Source organism: Alligator mississippiensis, chromosome 3 (assembly GCF_030867095.1).
Source record: "Alligator mississippiensis isolate rAllMis1 chromosome 3, rAllMis1, whole genome shotgun sequence".
In the NCBI taxonomy this organism is placed as follows: Eukaryota; Metazoa; Chordata; order Crocodylia; family Alligatoridae; genus Alligator; species Alligator mississippiensis.
In genome coordinates this window covers 9,732,211-9,755,918 of record NC_081826.1, presented here as the reverse complement: position 1 = coordinate 9,755,918, position 23,708 = coordinate 9,732,211, and the positions used below count along the sequence as shown (strand labels likewise).

The window sequence follows — 23,708 nt, the reverse complement described above, 5'->3', positions numbered from 1 at the left end:
AGTATCTAGTTGGGAAACCGGGTCACAGAGCGGATGAGTGACTTATCTCGGATCATACTCTGTGCATCAGAGACACTGTCTAAGACCTGAAACTACTGAATCCCACTCGCATGCTTTAACATTCAGATTGTGCTCTTGCTACTAAAATAACTGCCCATAAACCTAAAACTTTTTGGGTTTTTTTTGGCCGCACATATCCATATACTCCTAAATCTTTCAAAACAAAACAAAAAAAGAGAGATTTTTTTTGCAGTGGACTATGTAGTGCCAATGAATGCTTTTGTGACCTAGGAACAGCTTCATCCATCACTTGAAAAATCCTTGCAGAAGTTGTCACCAGAGCAGATGGCATTTCTCCTAGAGGCCCTGAAAGTAACAGCATACGTAACTCAGCCCTATCATATTGACAATCCCATTCCGCCCTACTTCCAAGGTGCTCACAGCCTCATGGAGGGCAGAGCGGCAGCAGAGCAGAAACACAGTTGTTTTGCTCCAGTGGGGTGTGTGCAATCATTTCCTTGGTTTCAGTCCATGTGGTTCCACACCCCCAATGCCACAACCTTCATGTTGAACTCTGTGTTCAAGCAAAGCCAAACTCAAAAAACAAATAAAACCAAAAGTGCAGGTCTGCAGCAAATCTCATACAAAAACGATGAATTAATTCAGTCTGATGAGTTAGTCAGGGACGATGCTGCTCTGAGCAAGGGGTTGAACTAAATGACCTCATGAGGTCCCTTCCAGCTCTACTGTCCTATAATGCTATATTCCTGATTCAGCATGCTTTTGTACTAGGAAATGGTCCAAACCCCTAACTCCAAGTCTCAGCAAAATTTAGATCTGCATCTAAATTTCACAGCTTGGGTCTCTGTCTGTAACAGGCCAAAATAAACAAGGAATCCAAAAGAGCTGATTTTGGAGAAGCTCTTACTCCAGACTCGAAGTTGGCAGCTTGAACTAGTTCCTAGATTTGCTCAGCACTTGGGTGAATTCCACTTGAAAACATCCCTGTTCCAGGAGCTGTCTGTGCACAGCTGCTTGCCCACAAGGCATAGCACTATAAACTCAATGCTGTGAAGTAAACTGGGGACTCTCACAACCTAACCGATGATCCCTTACTACCACCAGCTAGGCTAGGTCATTTTTAAAAGGACTTAACTTAAAAAGCTCAGGGTTTTACTCCCCACACAATGCATCTGCTTTCCCATGCCAAAATGCTATAAGCCCAAATTCATCAGGGTCCACTCTGAATGCCTGTTGCTAGCTCGGTAGCCATACCTTTCCAGTACAAAGTAGGAGGCCTGTGCCCCTCCCAGCCATCCACTCATTGGCATTCAATCAGCCAGTGTAACCTATGACTCATTCCCTAAGACAAGCTTCAGAGACCAGTTCATGGAGTTTATTAACTGTCGCATGGCAGTGGCAGCCCTAATAATTAGTTGATACCATTTAGAAAGTATTTATTTTAGAGAGAACCATTTCCTCTTCTTACCTCCCTGCAGTAGTCCAATCCCCAGTCTTTTACATAAAGGGGTGGGAATTTGGGCAGGGAACCTCCTCCTCCTGGGAGCCTTCTTCCAAATCCTAGATATTGTGAATGACCCAAGACAGCATTAAAGAATCCAGGAAGTGAACAGAAAGGAAGATGGTCCTATAGGAATGGTCCCAAGTTTGGGGTAGAATGAAGAAAAAGAGGAGTCTGGAGCAACTGGTTGTAGGGTGAAGAGAAGGACATCACTGTTGTTGGAAGAGAAGCCAATTACCCCCAAAAAGGGACTTATTGCATTTCCATTTGGCCCATCCCATCTGACCAAGCACACTGAGCACTGAAAACCCTGAACCCCAGTCCTGTTTTAACGGTAAGCTATGGAACAAAGTATACTGTGCCAATTCATTTCCTATTTTCAATGATCCAGTCGCCCATCCAAAATGAACAGACACACAAGGCTATGCATCAACCTCAATTCCTTCCATACTTCAAAACCCAAGGAGAGAAAAGAGGCTAGTAAACCCTTTGAGAAAGGCATCTAAGAGAGAGCTAGAAGTGTGAAGCAGAGTACATAGAGACCTCCAAAATCCAAACGATGATGTCTGCTATTGGCAGTGAGCAAACAGAAATGTTCCCACCTCTGCTGGAGGAGTTATGCTAAGTGACAAGACAAGAGGAGCAAAGGGAAATTTGGGACCAAGCGAAGGCCAGTTGGGTGCCTGAGGATTTAGAGAGCAAGGCACCAGGCCTCAGTAGGTGCTGAGCACTCCTGGAGAATGCTGACCCTTCCCTACTTGATCTATTTGTCTGAAAAAGTAAGGCAATTTGGAAAATTAGCCTGGAAACGGTTACCAACCCCTGGTAGTGTGACTCATTTCTGAAACAGCCTCGTCTACTCATTTCTGAGGTGCTCTGCAGAATGCAAATCGGAAGATAAGAAGCAGACCTGAGAGCTATTAAGAGGCCATTATATTGAGAGCTACTTTTACATAATCCTCAGTCATCCTTCAGGTGGTCTAGTCTGGTGACAGCAAGGTCAGAGAGGGTACAGAATCAAGGGGGTGGAAGAGAAAAACCCTAAGGAGGCCATTTGAAATCGAGAGAAAATGAAGGAAGAAAAAGAGCAAAGGAACAACCAAGAACTGTCTCTTCTGCTTTCCAGAAGTATTCGCAACGTAACAGGTCTTAACAATGTGTGCTAAATTAGAGCACTTTGGGGAACTTGTGTACAGTTCCCCACCAGGGTTATCTGCTATGCCCCTGGTCTGCCATGGAGAGGAGGCAGAGAGTCTCCTCCCCGTGCAGCCAGGGAAGGAGTGGACTGGCTCTTTGGCTGGCTGCCTGCATCCATGCGGACAGAAGGGGGTGGCGATCAAGTCAGCGATCAGAACAGAGGGCCCTGGCAGGGTCCCCACCCTAGGGAGAGGGTCCCCAGTGCCCACTGGCACCAGCTCTAGGGGTGCAGAGGCCCCCAAATGGCCTCCACCTGGCCAGCCAACAAAGCAGGCAACCGCACCCCCTGCCACCTGGCCTCTGTCAGTGCTTGGAGGCACTGAGCCCCCATGCACAGGAGCCACCCCTGCATTAGGTTTTGACAATGTCAGGCATTTATAGACATGCTCTGGGTGGTGGAGGGAGGGGGGGGGGTCTTTAATTAGCAAGCTGCGCTAATTAAAAGCATCCAGAGCATCAAGCTGAAAAATGGCAGTGGGGCACTTTGAACTAAAGCTCATCGAACCAGCTTTAGTTCAAAGTGCCCCACCTCATTTTTCAGCCCCGAGACACTGATGCACATGATGCTGGCGGCTGCTGGAGCGCATTAATTAAATCAGGTCTGCTCTAACGCACTGCATTTACAGCATGTCGGAGCATCCTCGCTGCACCTCTATAGGAGCCTGCCGTGACTTCAAGCACTTTCTGTAAAGTGCTTCAAGTTACAATGTGATCAACAGCTTCTGTAAGTGCCCCCAGTGACCAGAGCCAAGTACACTTTTCTAAGCAAGGCCTCACCTCTGATCAGTACAAAGGCATGATAACATTGTTTCCCTGGGGCTGGGGAGATTCCCTGGTGGGGGGAAAATTTCACACTTTTGAAATTGTTTTTCTTCCCAATAAGTATTTTGGGGGGGGGGGGGGGGAGAATAGATGAATTCTGGCTTTAAAGTTTGAGGTGAACAGAAACAATTTATTTCAATAAATCAAAACGTTTCATAGGGATTTAGCCTTTTATATTGTTCTATTTGATGCTATCGTTTTCCTCCTCTTTGCAATTTATAATACAATTTGTAATAAAAAATAAAATTCAGCAGGAAAAGTCATTTCAAAACTAACAAAAATTGTCACGTTCCGATTTACCATAGAAATAGTTCGTTTCAATCCCCTCCCCACTGCAAAAGCAAAATGTCATTGAAATAAAACTTTTTTTCCATGGGAATGTGCCAATGTTGATGAATCACCGTTTTCTGACATATTCTGACAACATTTCTGATTGCAATACTGAGAAGGGATCACTACAATTGGCGGGGGAAAGAATCCAAAGGGAGAAAGACCTCACTCCCCCAATCGCACACCCTGCACCTTTCCTGCAGCAAGTCCAACTCCAGGGTCAGCAGCAGAGATGGCAGCAAAGCAGCAGTGGTGCATAATGTATGAGCAGGAGCCAGAGGTTCACTGCTGCAGGGGTAGATTTCACCTCCTTTTTTGCCACCGAAAATCACTGCTTAAATGGCAACTCGATGCATGTCAGTGGGAAAAAAAAGGCTGCCTCCTCCCCTGCAGCAGCAACCCCCCAGCTGCTTTTCCTGCACTGTGCCCTACCACTGCCCAGCCAGTTCCACTTCTGGCTCTAACTGTAATACAGCCAGTGGTTTCTTCTGAGCATCAGCAGTTCTGTAGACCCGAACCATGGCTACGAGTTATTCGATTATTCCTTTCATCGTATATTCCTTTGCAGTCGTCAACAAAGCATTCCCTTTTCCTTCATCTCCCTTTGCTAGGCTCCTGCAGCCTTGACTAAACTAAATCATGTTGCTGTCTCCCATTGCGTACCCCCTTGTTCTTCAGCCATCCTCCAGATGGTTGCTTAATATATTTAAGAGCATTTTTGATCTAGTACCAGATTGGCTGGAATTGGATAAAAAATGATTCATTGCATGCGACACGCAACATTGAAGAAAATTAAAAGAAGCTGACTGTTCTGCAACTGGTTGTAGTATTACATGCTACAAGTGGAGGGAACAGAGATTCATTTCTGGAGAAATATTGGTTTTTCAGCTACTGGCACTCATTCCTGTGCCTCATCCTGCAACCTTCTTTTCAAGAGTAAGGGCCTGGACACATGACCAACTAATACTGGTATAACTTGCACTGGTTTTATGCATTGATATGAACCATACTGGTATACAGAGCAGACAAAGGACCGGCTCTCCTTGGGTAGCTACTATGGTAGATACAGGTATAGCCCCTCACTACTGGTAGCAGGGAACCAACAGCTTTCACAGGATAGAAATGCACACACGATGCCTGTACCAGTGTCACATGTACTGATGTAGTTTGATGCTTATTTTTCCTGGGGTGACTCTATACTAGATTCTAACCGTTTTTCGTGTATGGGTGTGCATCATATGTCCATAGGTACGGGTGTGCATCATACATCCATTGTGCTAAGGTTGCTTATAGCAGAGTAAATATGCCATGCACCCAAACCCTAAGATAGCCACTGAAGTGAATATGATTGCTCATGCAGTAAAGCAGTTGTGCAAGACGAGACACCATACATGGCATTATATGAAAAGGAAGCAACTGTTTAAATGAACTTCCCAACGTCCTAACCTAGGAACAAAAAATAGTCTCATTTCAAATACCAATGACATTGGCTTCAAAAAAATGGCATCACTCTAGTACCATAATCTGCCTGAATCTATGCAGCAATCTAGCATCCTGCACACCGGATGACCGCTAGCATACTGTAATCCTTGAAAATTCAAGGAGCACCATTAGTATTAGTAGTACTGGATATTTGACAAAAATATAGGACTATATGGTTTTCAGAAGTACTGGATATTTGAAAAATATAGGACTACATGATTTTCAGAAGTACTTATAGTTTTGGTGCACTTCATATTTTCAGTGTTCTACTTGCAACATTGTGTTGCCGAGCATCCAAAACTCTCACTGAATTCACTCGGGGTCAGAGATACTTGGCCTCCATATATCCCAAACTGGGAAAACAGAAGCACCCAAACCTGGCAGCCGTCCGTGCGCGGCAGACGGAGCGATTCAACCAACTGGAACTTCACTGAAGTCAGAGGGGCTCAGTCTGGGCACAGACTGCTCACACTGTAGGAGTTGGGCCTTGAGAGTTAAATCCTCTCACAAGGAAGTTTATGTATTATTTGCAGGTAAAATCCCATCCCTTTGGGAATCAGAGCCTTAGAAAGAAACCCAAAATCATCATAGCAAAAATATGCTATTCACAACTTTAGAGCGCAGAGTCTCCAGAGAACACACACAAACAAGTGGATACCAGAAATATGCCATGCAAAATCTCTATCTTAATGGCATGTGTGCAACTGTTACTAATACTAAGGAAAGCTATGTGGAGTACAGTATCCACAGAGATCTCTCTATTGGGAGAGCATGTCTTGTTTTGAACACATGCTGAACTCTGGCCAAAACAAAATATATAGCTTTGCTATGAAATATAGCATAACTATCCAGAATGCAGTTCTCTCTCAATAATTGGGATAGGATTAAAGTGCCATTCTCACAGTGCAGAAATTCAATTTAACCACGTAAAAGAGCTCGTCTATTCTATAGCTCTCCATGGTAATGCGGCAGTCAACATTAGACTGTAAGTTAACTCAATAATTTGGTCACTAGATCACTGCGTTATGCCATGCCAGAACAAAAGGGAAATATCAAAAGACAAATGAGAGAAGAAGTTGGTCACTAGATCAGTGGAAAGGCTGTTGTGCCATGCCAGAACAAAAGGGAAATATTAAAAGACAAATGATAGAAACCTACACTTCCCTCCAAATCTCCCTGAATATAAACTATACTCCTTCAGCAGGATGATTCACCGGCTCTAAGCATCCAAGACATCCTACGGAAGAAGAGGCAGCAATGTCTGCAGCAGTCAGGAAACCAGCCCTCAGATCCTGCCCCTGGCAATGATTCAGTGCTGGCCTTAGGCAGGTCACTCAGATTCCTTGTGTCTCCATTTCCTCTAGCACAGACTAGTGATCATTACATTTTCCTGCCTTTGTAAAACACTCCGAGATCCTTGGAGATGGATGAACCAGCTAGATAGCAGCACTGCCACAAGTCCCTAACACGATAGGATACTTTTGCCCCAGAAACAGAAATGAGGCTAGATGGCACATCTGTGAGCTACAGTCAGATGGCATCTCCCTCCTCCCTTGGGTCTAGGGCAGGTTGTCATCTCATCAGCCCCATCTCTGATAGAACATTTCATTCCTCCTCCTCAACGGCTTTGCTGTACTAGCCGACGCAGTTGTGGGAATGGAGCAGGGAGGTATTATGGACTGAAGAGGATATTATAGCCCCATGGAGGCGGCTTTCTCCCTCCAACAATATGGTAGGGCAGGGTGGAACAGGAGGGGAAGAGGACAGCTTGCTGTCCCAGTGCAGACACATCATGCAGGTCACAATCTGGGACTGTTTTATTTGCACAGAAGGTGTCCGTGTCCTGCGCCCTGTCGGCAATGCAACCCAGACATGGAACAGAGATAACCGCAGAGCCGCGTGTCACGAAAACGGCTTCACCTGTAAAGCCGACTCCTCGCAATGCATCCAGTAACCGGAGAATACCAAGCAATCGCAACCCAATCCACACCACTTGTTCAAGCAATGCCACTTCATTATTACTAGCGCACGGTAACTATATAGCTGCTTTCTCCCGTATTGTCTACGCAGACAGGGACAGGACCGCACTGCCCTGCAGACAGTCTGGACACAGAAACTGCAGATTCAACAAGCAGATGAAGAAGTCTAAGACAAAGCATTTAAATGACCACTAAAGAGACTGATAAGAAGAAGAAAAAACTCGATAGAAACTACTCAATAATAAAGATTCACCCAGTCTAAAGATACGTATTGAAATGAGCCTGTGCATGTCTTTGGGCTGTGAAGAATCACGTCTCTCTCCAGCTTTGCAGTCAGGATAAACTGGGATTCGATTGCCAACTGCAACATACAGTAGTTCCTATAAAATTACACACACACGCCCAAGGCATATGTCTCGGGTTTGACTTGATGTTTATCTTGACAGGAAAATCAGCTAGACCATGCCAGCTTGTTGTTTTGTGTTGTTCTGGAAGTCACATCTTCAACAGAATCGGAAAGAGAGTTATCTGAACACAGAAAGCAAGCCAGCCTCCAGAGAGTCTAGCAGCAAAATGCAAGACGTGGTCTCCGAGAGCCTGGTCCACGCAGCACGAGCTTCTGCATTTGCTCCTTCCGTGCCATGAAAGCAGTCCTCTCTGAACCCTCATGGGGAAAAAAAGTGCAAGAATATAAAACCTTCCTTCTGCATGTCTCCATCAGAGAGTAAACTGTTTTATTACCGACTACCTACATTTTTTCAAAATGCTTTTTTTGTCACTGCAGAAGCCACCTTGACATACTATTTGTCTGGTATAGTCCAGTCCTGAAGGACCCTCCCCTTGTGACAACCCAAAAAATTCAATCCCAACATTGGGAGAAAGCAAATAAACACAACTGAGCTTATTTCCTTGGAAATCACCGAGAGCCTATTTGGTGCTTTATTCAGATACAGAAAAAATATTTCCCTTGAAGCTTAAATAATTTATTAAAAAAAAAATGCATTGATATAAAGCCTCTCCCCATAATGATCAGAGCACGCCACAAACACAGGGCTACCCCTTCAGTCACAATACTGCTCCTTTTGAATTCATTTTAAATAGGCAGATGATTAAGGGACTTGGACTACTGACAGGGCTGGGAGCACAGGGTATTAAAATTGCTCATCGCTTCCCATTATACGGCTCCTTTTTCAGTTGCTTAATCTTTGCTAATTTTAATAATTTTGGCAGAAATTTACTTGCAACATTTTTGCCTCGGGGTAATTTTTTTCCCTTTTTATTATTATTATTTTTTGATCATTTCACTGCCAAAAGAGTTCAACCATTTCCAGCTACAGAAAACCATACTGTCATGCAATATTAAAAAAAAAAAATTAAAAGCCACTTGTGAAAACCTTTTCTTTGAGGGGCATGAGTACCCTTCATGCTTTGGAAAGCAACATGAAATTTGGCAGGAGATGGCCTTTGGTTATGGATGCGTCTTGCGTCATCCCCATGACAAGCCACACACATTTGGCTAATTTGGAGACCTTAGAACAATCTTTGCTGGCTGAAGCTCAGCAGACATTCAATGTAGTCCTGAGCCAACAATATTGCTTAATGTGTGCCCAAGCACATGTGAAATGGGTTTGTGGCAGTGACAGGGGTGCAGGCAGGGAGATGGTGGAAAACTGGGACTGGCAATAAAAAGTCCTGATGAATGGAGAATATGCCAGAGAGAAAAGAAGTCGAGACGGTATTTTTCATCAACTTCAATATGGATCAGGAGCCTATCAATAAATCGAGTCTATATTATACACCTCTGAACTACAGCCAGCTCAGGGATGCAACATGGCAGCTATTTTAACAGCGCCTATCACAGGAAATTTTACAAGATAGATCCCTCTGAGACCAAGATGGATTTTGGCTTGCTAAACACTATTTTGCTAGACTCTGGATTAATTATTATTTGACATTATTTCTTGCAGTAGAAGGCAGAGTCCCTAGCTTGTGATTATGATCCAAATGGACTAAATGTCATTTGCTCTCATCTAAAAGAGCACAGCCCTTGCATTGTGTGCAGGAAGACAGCCTAGGACTGGAGAGTGAGAGCCAGTTAGGTTAATGCCAACACAAAAGCCCTTTTCTGAAATCAGTCATCATTTGTTTCCACTGGGTCAAAATTTCAAAGGCCACCCTTCACGCTTTGTGAACCAGAGGCCTCTCGGGTAAGGTGAGAGGAGCCATAGCTATCCTTCAGCCGACTGTAAGGGACAACCAAGCAGCATCTCCTTGTAGAGAGTGCACCTGTCAGGCATCAAATGGGACAGATCTAATCTAATTGTGCAGCATTAATCAAGCCAGGAGAGAGCACACACTCATCATCCTACACTTATCTGCCCAGAGGAAACTATTCACGCTCAGAGAGCCCATCTTAGCAGGCCTCTCTGCCTTCGTTCCACTTCTCAACACTATATCTCTACACTTATTTTCCTATCCCAGCATGCTCCAAGCACTGTACACCTCCAAGAAGCTTTTCGATGGCTTCGTGCCTGCCTCTCCAGTGTCACTGCTTGCCCTCCTCTTCAAGGCTTTCCACAGCAATGCTCTCCCTGCCTCCGTATAGACCCTGTATGCTCCCCCCTTGCTGTCCCTACTGACACTGGCTTCGCACGCAGCAGCAGCTCTTATGGGACAACCCTGCTCTGCATTACATCAGTGAAAGGATTTGGGCTTTTTTATTTTTTTCAACACAGCAGAGAGAAGGAAGGAGATGAACTCTACTTAAAGAAGGGAAAGGAAAAGGAAACTCAGTGGGTCCAGTTCTCCCCTTAGATGGCTGTTAGCACCCCACTGAGAGGTAACTGTGGCAGGAAAATCAAGCCCTGTGCCTTCCCTGCCATGGGTCCAACGCTGAACTCTGCGACTTCAATGTATAAAGCAGCAATTCTTAAAAAAAAATAAAAAAAAATTGGGTGGTCACAGCAGCCTGGGGTGCTGAGAGATCCTTTTAAGGATGCCATAGGACGCTGCACAATACTAGTACAGTTAGGTATGCAAACACCTGCACACGATTCACAAGATCAAATCAGAAATTTTAAATAGCTATCCAAAGTGCCAAAAAACCACTCTGACCTGGTCCGGACGTTTCAAGTTCTTTGCAACAGAAGAGTAGCTCTTATTTTTCCACAATCAAGGACTGGATAAAAGCTCAGAACTGAGGGGTGCCTTGAGTCTAAAAAGACCATTGCTCAGGCCCCCCATATTCACACTTTTCTGGATTGGTTAGCACTACAGTAGTCAAAAAGGCAGACTGTTTGGAGGGATGAATGGGTGTGCACAGAGGAATAGATTCCAGGCTACACAAAGTCAGGGCCTTCCTTCAGTCCAGAGCCATTTGCAATTAGCCTGGCACTGGAGAATGGGACACATCCCTGGACATGTAGACTTGTACAGATACAGCTCTGTGCTCTTCACCAGCTCCTGACATTTCCAAGTACAGTTTGCACGGCTTAGTAGAGCCCGATCCTGTAAACAGGCTCTCAACGTATGGAGGATCTTTGTCTCACCACCTCCCGAATAGCAGAGACAGACTAGCCCCAGGTCTGGATGTAGCGAGGTAGCCCTTTTCACACAGTCACCAGCACCTTCACCCCCTTGTCCTGCTAGATACTTTCATAAGGGTCAAGGCTTCGCAAAAGTTTGGTCTCAGAATTCATCCCGTTGCAATCAGCCACTTTTGTCTCATGTCTACTCTTTCAGTTTTCCACCCTGTTCCCTCTGCCAGGAATATTCCCTGTGCTGAGCACCCTCGCACTCCTCCCCCAGATTCCTTCCTCCTTGGCAAAGCCTTCCCTCCCCTGATGTATTTCCTGGGACTGCAGCAAACTCTCATGCTGGTGTTTTCCAGACACCGAAACTTTCCATGGACGGCTAGCTCATGTACTCCTGGAGCATTCATCACCTTTGTAGTTCAATAGGTCTTAGCTGTTCCAGGCCAGGCCCTTGCTTTTTTTTTAATTTTTTTTAATTTGTTTTTAAACAAAAGTATGTTTACAGAGTTGTGTATGCATTAAATCTTTCTCCCCTGGATAAAGCCAGAAGCCCCTCACTGGGAGCATCACTTCAACCATATACTACCTCAACCTATAAACCAGAGATTTTCATCCTTTTTGAAACCCCCAGCCATCAAGCAAGAGGGGAGGGGTGGCATGCAGCCAGACACTGAGTTTGGGGAGGGTGGGGTATGCGGTCAAATGCAGACCAGGAGTGGCCGCCATGTGCAACCTTCCCCTGCCCCCTGCATCCGGCCGAGCAGGTGGCACCTTCATGGCAGGGTGGGATAGTGCGGAGGCACTCCTTCCCTGCCTGCCCATCCACTAAGGCCTTCCCAACTACCCCTGGGGGGTATGTATATCCCCGGTTGACAACCCCTGCTGTAAACCACAAGCTTCTGGCCTACAGGGCTAGGGGTAGACATTACGCATAAACCAGTATGAGATCGGAAACTGGTTCAGATCAGTAACACAACAGAAGATCAGGACACAAACTGCTTTCTAATAAACTGATTTAAGATAAACCTGGCTGGATGCAGTATCAGACTTCATTGATTTAAGTTAATTGAACATCTGTCCCAGATCCCCCCCAGATTTGAGTTAACTCCGTCTCCCAGCATCCCAGGATGTTTTGCACCTCCCCTGCAAACACCCCCCACCCCACCGCCCCTCACACGGTGGGCAGGCTAGCCTTGGCCCAGCCTGTCTGCTCCGGCCGAGCGGGGAAGTGTACCCAGCGCCCCCGGCTGCTGGCCTGGGCCACTGCAGGCAAGCGATTGCATTTCCAGATTCAAAAGTGAATGTCTGTTCATTTGCTAATTGGTTCCATCTGCACAGTTTAAATTAACCTGCAAAGTTTGAATCGATTCAGCCTCAGGCTTTTTGACTGCCAGTACTTAACCCAGAAAGAGTCAGGTAGTAGATCTGTGTGGTTATGGACCTACCAGATTACGATTTTGCTTCTCAGCTGGATCATTCTCATCATGTGTTGTGAGGACAGTCGAGTAGCACTGCCCCGAGAGGCACTGCGATTCTCAGAGCTGCCCTGTGACCGCTGTTTATCTGCTATTCAGACTTTGTATGCCAGTTTATCTGCTATTCAGACTTTGTATACCAGCCTTCTTGAAAGTAAGTTCATGCATCCTCACATGACTGCATGCTGCGGCTGACCCAGTGGGTGCTGAAGACGGTAAGACAAGTCACCTTTTTCCCCTGCCAAGTCCAGCACATTTTCAACTGAGCACATGCTGCTGTAGGTGGGAGGGTTATACAGCTGTATATTTTTAGTTCCTCTAGCAGCAACTATTTCTGCATTCTGAATTGCGATGCTGATTTATCCCACCTTCTGTCTCTCATTTAAGGTGTTATTATTAGCTGAGCAGAGACAATGCATTCAGCAATGCAAGTTTATTAAAGTGCTAATGTCACTCGCTACCAACGCAAGTCACCTACGGTGAAACAATGCTTGGCTACGGTAGTATTGGCAAAAAAGCAGCAGGAGCCATGCTACTAATTTCCCAGTAGTTGGCTCCAAAGATCTCTTATTCCTTCCATAAACAGAAAAAAATACGTCCAACTTATCAAAGCATTCTGGGTTCTTGTTCCCTGGCCCCCATTGCAGAGTAGAGCTAAAGATTTTTTTTCAGCAAAGTCAATTTTAATTACTGTACTCCCTTTTTTACCCTCTGATAGTTGCTTAGTAATAGTTGGTCATGCACAAGCAAAAATAGCCTAATTAAAGTCACTTCACACCACCTCTCTGACCTGTAGACCCTGCCGACTCATCTCTCCGCACAAAGTTGAGAGATCACTCTGGCCACCACGCTGCACCAGCTGCCGGGTGAACTTGCCACCCAACTCTTGTAGGCTGGTTCCCCTGTCCACTGCAGCCTATGGAAGCTTTTCCAGTGACTGAATGGATTTTGGACAGGGCTTCCCTAGTCCTCCCCCTATAAACAGAGTCACTTTCCAAACTATTTTTGCTCCTTAATTGTGCCTTTTCCCCTAAATCTTTAGCAATACTCAACTCAATCCTGTCAGTGGCAAGCACCCTATTAATTGTAGCAGTGCAAGGTCATGCCCATTGTGCATGAAGGCAAGTATGAGACCTGACACATTGTCACTTTATTTTCTGTAGCTTCTGTCCAGCAAAACTGCACCCTTACACTGAGTTTTGCTTAAACACAGCTGCAAAGGGGAAGAGAACTGAAGAGAAAATAATGCTGAGAGAGAGACAAAAGGGATGTTTTGCAACTGAGATGGTGAGACAAAGGAAATAAATGTGACTATTTTTTCTTGATGCAAAATACATTTACACAATACAATACAGACCATAAACTTCTGTGACAAGTCCTGCTGACAGGGAGCACAAACGTCTGTGCAGCTCAATCGACCTCCATGGCCCTATCCAAGTCAGTCGGATGAGGAAGATCTGAGTCCATTTGACTTCGTAATTGTGGCTCCCTTCCTGCGATGAAGGAAGGACGTGATTTGTACAGGTGTAATTTCCAGGTGGTACATGTAACTTCTCCTACTCCATGCTCAGCCCATAAAGGAAGCGAGTCTTTTATGGCTATCATTTATGAAATCCAACTCTTCAGCTCAAGCGTCTTTGGAAGCATGAGATTCAACCCCTGAGCTTGCCGAAATCATTGCCATAATGCAGGCCTATCAAAACCATCCTTACTTTGGGGGCTTGGAGAGGCCCTAGCCTCCACACACATTTGGTCTCTCTAATGCTACTGGCTCTGAGATTTTCCTTAACAGTCGACTCTTAGTATAAAAGGACCAACTAGGGGAACACACTACAGCCCAAGACTGAATTGCTTTCTAACACGTCTCCACAGGATTGTCAGATAGTATACGAGGCCCTTTGGACTTCCCCAGTCCCTGACTTTCCTCCATGTGGGCATCAACCCCACAAGACAATCGTGTACCGTTCTGCAGAGGAGTGCATATAAAGAGGAAAGCTGATGACGCCCCACCCTATTCCAGTGGGCATGACCAGACTCACTTCATCTTCCTGCCTATGTCTTTGTCACTGTTATCAGAGAGAATTCATCGAGACAATATAGCTTGAAAATGTCTACCCGCCTCCAGAATCACTGTCCTGGTCCATTTAGCTAAAGAAAACAAGTACGCCCAAATAAGCCCAGCATGGCATTCAGGGAATGCAAGCTTAATATCCGAAATGGGATTAATCATATGATTTTCCCATAGCCACTTGTGAGGAATTAAATGCTTCCTGAACTTAATGAATTGTGATACCAGCTTAATTCCTGTATTCATGCAGGGGGTTGCACCAGACAACCCTTGAGGGACATGCCAACCCTACGATTCTACGATCACTTTTATTGGGACCCGATTCCAAACCACGAAGGCCAGAATAAAATTAATCCTATGACATCTTTCTTGTATCGCATTTCATACATATTACAGTATATACCAGGATAGACTCTACAACCCTCAATCTGTAGCTAGGGATCCTAGCTCCTTGCAATAAACTAAAACAGCCTCTACTCAAAGAGCATGCCATCTTAGCATATGATGAGAGGTGACAGAAGGATATAAACAAAATGCAGAAGACGACAAGGTAATAGTGTCGAAGACTCAGAAGCAGCAAATTCCAGTACGTTAGCTCTGGCTCTTTACAAAACAGCTCTTGGAAGGAAGCTTGATTTTCCTATCATTCACACTTTGCAAATACACATTTATGACAGTCTGTGACAATATATTGACACGGACTCAGAAGAGTGTTATGCTTGATGCATCGCACCCGATAAATATGCAGCTCCTTCTATGCAGCAGCAAAGCAGAGCAACCTGTTTCTTGCTGCATACATAGCAGTCAGTGAAAGCTGCAGGTTAAACAGCAAGGACGTGCTTAAAACAATCTAGCAAAAGCTAGCCTTTCCCAAGTCATGCATGAGCGGTTTCAATGGAAAGATCACACAGGAGTTCAGTGAGGCAACAAGATGAACAACGTAATAGTTTTAGCATGCAACGGACTGAGAGAATGCAGGGAACACTTTGTCCCTCCCAAGATCAAGCTGGAGAAGAACTTCACGTCTCCATTTCACTGCATGCAACAACTTCTTGGAAATCTCATGGGCACAGAAGGGATAGAGCTATGATCCTCGAGTAACAGAAGCAGAGATCTGTACCACTTCAGATAAGGAGGCTTTGTTAACCCTTAGCTGCGTCATACAGATGAGCATTATACAGCCATTATACACATACACAATAGCCAGTCCATTGCAACCTCTGTCATCAGTAACTAATAAAAATAATATATACTTATTTGTGTCTTTGTTGACAGCGAACATATTAAAAAGTATTGATGCAAGAATTACAAGAACAAACCCCACTACTGTCCAAAAGCCCAGCTGAGGCACACCCTACCATCCTAAACCTACAATCCTAAGGTTTCAGGGATTAGTCGACTCAACCAGATGCCAGACGTAGAAAACCACCAAAAAAACCCAAACCCCTGGCTTGTGCATTTGTATATCTAGTGCCTGTCACCTGAGCAAGTCTTGACTGCTTTACCAGTTATCAGGCTCAGTGTGTTTTTAATGAACAAGGCTGCTGCTGCAGATCTTAACAGAAGAGAGATTGTGCTCTATGTATACAGAAAGCAATCAGTTCAGTACTGAACCCCGGGCGCCTCTGGAATGGGAGAGCGGTAACCAGGTGGAAGATGCACCTCCTGGGAAGGAAGTGCACAAGAGAAGACTTTTGTAAGTGGCTTCACTGTGGAAGGGATGTGATAGCAGAGTGACTAAAGCATCTCAGCACTGCTTCACAGGTGTGACCATAAGCCCTGCTCCACACATGGGCTGAAAGCTAAATGGATACCTGGAAAAACAGACTCGGGAGTCAGTGATGCAGGGACACGATACAACGTGCTGCTGGCTAAAGCAATGGCATAACATTTAGCCAGATGAGCCACTAAGTTCAGACAGTATTTAGCCATGACCATGTAACCTTTGTGGTGAAACCCAGTTTTAAAAAAAAGAAAAAAAAAGATGACTCCAACCCTAACTTGAGCTAATCAACATCAGCAGCATGGCCCAAAGAAAGGAACAGGATTGCCCTCCTTCCACTTCCTTAGGAAGCATAGCCTGCTGCAGTCAGACAGCAGAGAAGTAAAACTGCTGCATAATAGTCTCACTAACATTGCAGGCACTAATGATAGGATAAGAGAGAGAATAAAATTATATCCTTTGGATTTATGTTTGGAAGAAGCCAACCTGTGACTCACTCGCTGGGCTGGTTGAGAATCAGACATGTCACCGAGCTGATGGAGTTGACCTTCTGCGCCAGGGCTCAAATCAGCCTAGCAACTGCAACCACCCTTCGAGTAGCCAAGGTGCATTACCTTCCTGGAGCAGCATCATAAAAGGTCTCTCTGGAAAGTGGGCCCTGCTTCTCCATGAAGGGTATATTGTGAAGTACCAGTGGACAAGACAGGGAGGGGAGAGCTGGGACAGGGGACCCCGTTCCAGTTAGACTGCAGGAAATACATGCGAAACAACAGATATAAAAGGTGGGTCATTCACAGGCTGTATAGATCAGGGCAAGCATGGCAGTATATACAGCAAAAGAAAAGGGGTGAGCTCTGGCCATGAAGCATAGGTCCAGATCCAAATTCACCTGGCGCTGGGAGAAGGGGTTTTGTTATTAGCTGCAAATGGGTTGGAGCCACTGGGGCAAAACTGAGGACTCTACACAGCTAGAAGTGTGAGCAGCTACATCCCTCAAAACCTGTCCCAGATGCTCACTAGAGGAAGACAGATCAGTGTTGCACTACCACGGGTCATACTTCACTAAAGAATACGTGGTTGGGTCTCCGATCTTGTGGGGAGCACCCATCCCTTAGCGGGAAGACAGATTGCAGGGGCAGGGGGCTGTTGATCTCCCGAGGTGCTGAGCGTTTGCAGCTCCCATCGCTTCCCAAGGCACTGCTGTAATGCTCAGCATCTGCCAAGATCTTCCGTAAGATCACTTCTTGCAAGCTTCCTCCCCGACTAATTGCAACATTTTATTAAGATGTCAACTGTTACCTAATTGAAGGATATAGTGAAGGAACTTTAACTTTAATGCTATTGTGAGAAGAGAAAGAAAACACACAGGGCTATTCTATTGAGTTAAAAAAACAACCACAAAGCCTCTCAGTAAAGTGAAGATAAATTTTCAATATCTAAATTAATATGATACAGTGTTTGCCATCAACAAAGCTTCACTTGTCCATGCTGGTTGCACAGCGAGCTCAAGAAGACTGCAGCTTCACCTATGCTGATAGGAGCTGAGCTGCAGTGTCCTGAACTCTAGGTTCAACCTGTTGGCAAGTGTAGACTTTGAAATGGCCAACTAATACCATGCAAGCTTCATTTTTTTTTTTAAGCAGAGAGACACACAGGGGGTGACCAGTAAAAGTAAGCAGCTGCATTCTTAAATGATATTTCATAGCTTCAGGTACAAAACTAGTGTTTTTGTTTCCTCTACTTCCACTCTCCAATACTAAATAGACAGCAAGAGAAAAACCATCGACTGTAGCTCAAAGTGAAAGAGATTGTGATCTTTCAAATTAATTTGAAATGACAATATAATAAAGCCATTGGATGAATTTGGGGGGGGGGGGGGGAGGACTTCTTAAGCTTTAATTTTGTGTGCAGGGGAGATCGTTGTTGGCTAAGAAGGTAAGAATTGCCATTGAGTGGGTCAGACCATGGGTCCATCTTGCCTAGTATCATGCATCACATAATGGCAGAGAGTGGGCACTGAAAGGGAGAACAAACTGGGTACAGCCAGGGTTTGGGGGGTTTTCCCTACTCTTCCTCTCTTACTTGCAGCCTCCAGCATTTCAGGTCTAGGAAGTTCTGATTCAGAGACTGCCCTGCTAACTCCCATGCTCAATAGCTACTGCTGCCCCTTTCCTTCAAGAATTTGTCCAAGCCCTTTTTGAACCCGGATGCAGATGCTGGTGAAAGTTAGTGGCATTGAACATTCAAAATCAGTTGTTTTACATGTGTGATAATCCCACGACAGCTACCACCACTGGACAGCCTTTACATGAAGTGGCATCCCTCATTCTGCTAAACTATTTTATGAAACACACACTAATTTCCTGACTTTCCCAGAGCCATTTTAGGGGACTTTTGCAGCCCCGTCATAATCAAGCCAGTGAATATATTGTATTAGCTTCTAGGCAAGCATACGCCTCCAGCCAACAGCAAAGTAATAATTCACAATAATATTTGGGAGATGTTATGTGTGTGTAATCCCAAAGCCCCTTGACCTTTAATCATTTGTTTGTACTGATGAAAGCTTCTCTGCTCTATTTTTTTTCCAACAGTGGCCCTTGATTATGTGCTTAATATCCCTGCACCATGTACAAAACAAATTAAAATGCTGCGATTGACTGATCAGCGCTGATTATCAGCTTCAAATTCCTTTGACTGAATTGCCCTGCCCTGCCCTACAAGATTTCCAAAAAGGATTTCCAAATTGTAGATGTTTCTCTAGCATTAAAGCAGGAAAAAGTGAACCTACCCAAAGTTATATTATGCACATGACCAGGATTGTGCAGTGTACATCTTTTGGGAAAACATGGTCTTGTGGTGCTTAGGCTTATGGGGAATCAAGACCAGAAAAGAGCCCCTTCCAATTCCCCTTTCACATTTGGAAAGGATCTTAATATAGGCCAGGCAACCTTGTCTGGGGAAGTTTTAGAGATTTTAGTAAAGAGAATACCAAACAGGGTCTTGGGAAATTGTTCCACTAATCTATGAATGCGGTGTTCATCTTCCTATGACATTTTTTAAACCTTTCCAGTCGACTTCTATACGAGGGATGCAGTTCTCTTCATTACTCTACTACTCTTCCATACGGAAGAGCTGTACAATACTGCCTGCAAATATGCTGTTTCCCTGTAGCTTGTATGAACAGTAAGTGTATTTCATTTCAGAGAAATAAGGAGCCTGATCCTGCAACATGTGCAGCACCTTCTGACGGGTGACAGCATCTTCCAGCTCCAGTGGATTGGGCCCAGGGCACTCATTTTGGGTCATCTTGCAACAGAAACAATTATGCCCATTAGTCTAGGGTACAACACCCAAAGTCAGCCACATCCAGACTGCCTCCGCAAAGTAAACCCGAACAGAAACAGGGTTATCATTTTGACTTTGCACAGGGCGAGATTCAGCAGCATCTGGAACCCTTTTTATTGAAATGCTGATTGCCATTACAGCTAGGTGCATTTCCAGCCATGCAGGCAACGATCACTGGGGGGAGGGAGGTTGAGGAAGGAGATAGCTGCTGCTGACGTCTCTACTGCTGAGAAAAGATACTAGTTACGTTACGAGAGAAGGAGTTCTCTGCAGTGATTACATAGCGAACAGTTACCACTTGGCTTCAACTTACTTCTACCGGCTCCACACACACACACACACACACACACACACAGAGCCTTTTACATGGACAACGTACAGCTCACTTAGTTTTAAATGATTCTTATGCATATCCACCTTTGCATTTCTGATGCTCTTTACAGCCTTTAAATGAACCCACAATGTTTTTCCTAGACACCGAGAAAGTGAGTTTCCCTAATCTCTCAGCTGTTACTATCAGTATAACCAGAGATTTTTTTTTTAAAGAATGTATAACTCTGTAAATATTTCTAAATGATAATTAAAGAGCCATTAAATGAACTGTAGCTGCTGTATGTATTGCTGTTCGAAAGCACAGACCAGTAGCCTTTCAGCTACAAATGACAAGGAGGTTTCCTCTCCAGACTGTGTACAAACCTCTATCTCCCTCCTGGATCGGATTAGAGATGTGTTTTCTCGAGTGGGCAGAAGGAAATGCACTGTTGTATGGATTTTCTTGATTTTTTTTTTTTTAAGGGTTACAAATGATGTCAGCCGTTGCTTCGTCGCTACTTTTCACTTTTATTTGGAAGTCCACAGCTCAAGTCATTCGTACTCTGATCACGTTGGGCTCCCCTGATCACCCCATTTCTAAGCAGTCTCGCTGGTCTATGGCAAGGATGTGTTATTTTGCTCCTGCCAGGGTGGGAGAGAGGGGCCAGATGGCAGAGATGGCCAGAAATACCTTGGGAAACATGCAGGGTTGAAATGTCATTTGAATGCCTTTGGAAGAAGAGAGCCAGCAAACTAGCAACACACACATCTCCAAACTGCATCGATCGAGGGGAGAGTTTGCAAGCAGCGCGGCCGATCTTACCTGGGTCTTTCTGGGTCCCTCTGCAGTGCACCTCCCTCAACTTGCTGCCGCTCCTTCCCCCAGTAAGAAGTGAGGCTGTGGTGGCTGCTGGTCCGGTGGTGGTGGTGGTGAGAGCAGGGACAGAAAAGCAGCTAGCTGATTGCAGTCCCCACGGCTGGGCTCTGGCTCCTGGCAGGGCTGCTGCTGCTGCTCCTGGTACTGATGATGCTAAGGAGGAGGAGAGTGAGTGAAGAGGAGGAGGATGCTGGTGGTGATGCTGTTGCTATGGTGACCAAAATCAGCAGCAGCACCGCTCAGTGCAACAGCTGCTCCAGCTCCCGATTCTTTCAGACACAGGCTGTGGCAGAGCTGGGAACAACAACAATAATAAATGTACCCTTCTCCCTCCTTTTTTCTCCACCGCTCACCTTCTCTGCTCTCCTCGTTATGATGCCGCTGCCACCACTTGCGTGGAGCGGGGCCCAGCACTCTGGCTCTGTGATCAGGTTAATGATTGCCATGCTTGAGCCAGCCCATGTTTCGGCAAGGCACTACGTGGATTAAAGCAACAGTGGCAGCAGCCGCAGGTGGGGACGGAGCAGAAGGGAGACTCAAAAAAAAAAAGACCCAAGAGCAATGCATCTCCAGCAGCTTCCCAGAGAGACGGCAGTGAAGAGCATCAGGGAGAATTTCTCCGAGCCCTGATGATGCATTACGGAGGGTCCGACAGCAGGGAACAAACGGGAGGGTTGAGGATGCCCGAAATATTTGTTCCCCAATGCAAAGCCTTTTCGACTTCAAGGGAGAAACCTCAGCTCCACTGAAGTCAGTGAAACTCTGCTATAGTCTTCAAGGCCAGGATTTCTCTTCTGGGGGGTTTCTGTGTCATTGTAATCAATTAAAAAATGGACCTGTCCTAAAAGAAGGGTCGTGCTTCAGTGCAAAAACAGACCAGTTTTTCCAAGTGGACGCGGCCAAAATAAGGAAGGCAATGACACTGAAGACTGACTTTGCCCAAAAAGAAGTCTTGCAGGCTCCTTATGAAAGAAGTAACCGCTTTCTTCCATAAAACAGGGGCCAGAGCATTTGGGGGTGTCTGGAGTGATCTTTTTTTTGTAGAACCAAACACTAAAATGCTTACATAAGATTTCAGTCAAACAGTGTGCTTTTGCTCTCTTCCAGAAATCACAAGAACAAAGTGGGAAAAGCACTCAATTGGCTGGACAACCTATTGGAGACTTCCTTAGCAAGACGGAGGTCTGAAATGCAAGGGGAGCATGGCATCAGGCCAACCGGTTGCTGTTTCCCTATACTACACACATATTATGGAGCTCCGTCACAAAAAGAAAAGAACATCCCAAAACGAGGCAAGGTCACAGCAATCAAATGCATCAAAAGAGGTCAATGTGATGACTCACAAGACTTGTAAGCTGTCCTTAAAAGACCTGGTGGTATTTGCACCATGTGGGAAGTATCTGAGAAAATCCTGTTGAAAAAGGAAAGTTGCTGGGAGGAACTCTAAGGGGGGGATTTACACTCCTCTCTCCAACAGTCCTGAAGCTATGATTGGATCAAGAAGCACAAGGTCCAAGGAGGACGTGCATGGGGTTGTGTCTATTGACGTTACTAAGCCTTCAGGAGCCCTGGGAGGGAGTGCCTAGATTGAGGGCAACTCCCCTCTAAGTAGAGGGTGTGATCTTTTAAACCTAAATCTTTTAAGCCTTAACCATTTTTTAAACCTAAATTGGTCAAAAAACAGTAAGATCACATCCTAAATTGTATTCAGGAAAAAAACTTATTCCAAAAACAAAAATCGAATTCTCTTGTAGCCAATCTAAACAGGCAATCCTGCAAAACCCTCCCCGCTGGGTAACCCTGCTGGAAAAAAAAAAGCAAATCGCTGAATAGGCTTTACTCTGTGTTGGAGTGACAGGGACTGGTGGCATAAGAAAGACCTGTCCTCAGGACCGAGTCTTAAACCATCAGGTGGCCATCCTCCTGAGCATAAAATCTCTTTGTAGGGAGAAGAACAGATTGGCTCAGAAGTTGAGGGAGCAGCAATCACCCGCGGCAGGAAGACTGGAAGTACTTTGTATCACTTCATAATGAACTCTGAAACTGCAGTGCCAGAGTCCAGGGAGATTACTTCTCAAAGAAAGGTTATTGTGGCCTCAGAGAGTTGCAGAAAGGTAAGAACAGAAGTCATTAATAGTCAGCTTGTCGGGGTGGAGACAAAAAAAACAACAACAAAAAACAAAAAAAACCCCAAGGTTTTAAGTTACAGAAGCTCTTAAAAATGTGCTATCTAGAATTTGTCTTCCAGTAGGGTACACATTAATATCTGTGCGAGACCCAGTTACTAGTGCATTTGTCCTCACAGCACTCCAGCGAGGCACAGGAAAGCGAAGTATCTTGCCAGAAACCTTGAGCAGAGCAAGGAATTGACTCCAGCCAAGGAGTTTTACTTTTAAAGTATTAGGAAATCCCGTCTGTGTACACAGTCATGCAGTTAAAGCACAGGAAAGGGCAAAAAATGTTGCACGTACAAATGCCCCAGGTTTTTGAGACCCAGACTAGCCTCTAGAGCATCCCTGTTTTCTTATTGTCTGCTTTACTATTTTGTACGGTGGTGCACAGAACACATTTCCACCAGCCTTTATTTTGTATTCTTAGGCAGGACCTAGACTCTGAATAAAACCGAGCCTGTGGCATGCTCACTCATTACTGCACCTACACACATAGTAAGAAACAGCCCCTGCCTCAAGTAGACATGCATGTCTTGAGACATGCATAGCCCCTGCCTCAAGTAGACATGCATAGTAAGAAACAGCCCCTGCCTCAAAAGACTTTCCATTCTAGGTAGACATGCAAAGGGTGTAAAAGGGAATAGTGCAATGAAGAGACTTGTCGTGGTCAGAGAGAAGGTCAGTAGCAGAGCTGGAAATTAAAGCCAGGTCTCATGAGTCCTTGTACCCTTCCCTGACCACTAGACTGCACTGTCATCTGTAGCCATGGAAAAACCTGGGTGAGTCAAGCAAGTTGCATTAACACATGCTGATATTATTACTATTAAGATCTATGACCTTCCTCACATTTTAAGATCTTAAACAGGCACAAA

General features: G+C 45.1%; 1 protein-coding gene across 1 annotated transcript in view; it reads right to left on the bottom strand.

The window, feature by feature from the left end:
- Positions 1-20,814, bottom strand: part of FAM135B (family with sequence similarity 135 member B) — a 296,951-nt gene extending 276,137 nt beyond the window's left edge. The window contains exon 1 of the mRNA XM_014611456.3: positions 20,612-20,814. The gene's annotated coding sequence lies outside the window, so the exon portion shown is untranslated. The remainder of the gene's footprint in view (positions 1-20,611) is intronic.
- Positions 20,815-23,708: the final 2,894 nt, after the last annotated feature.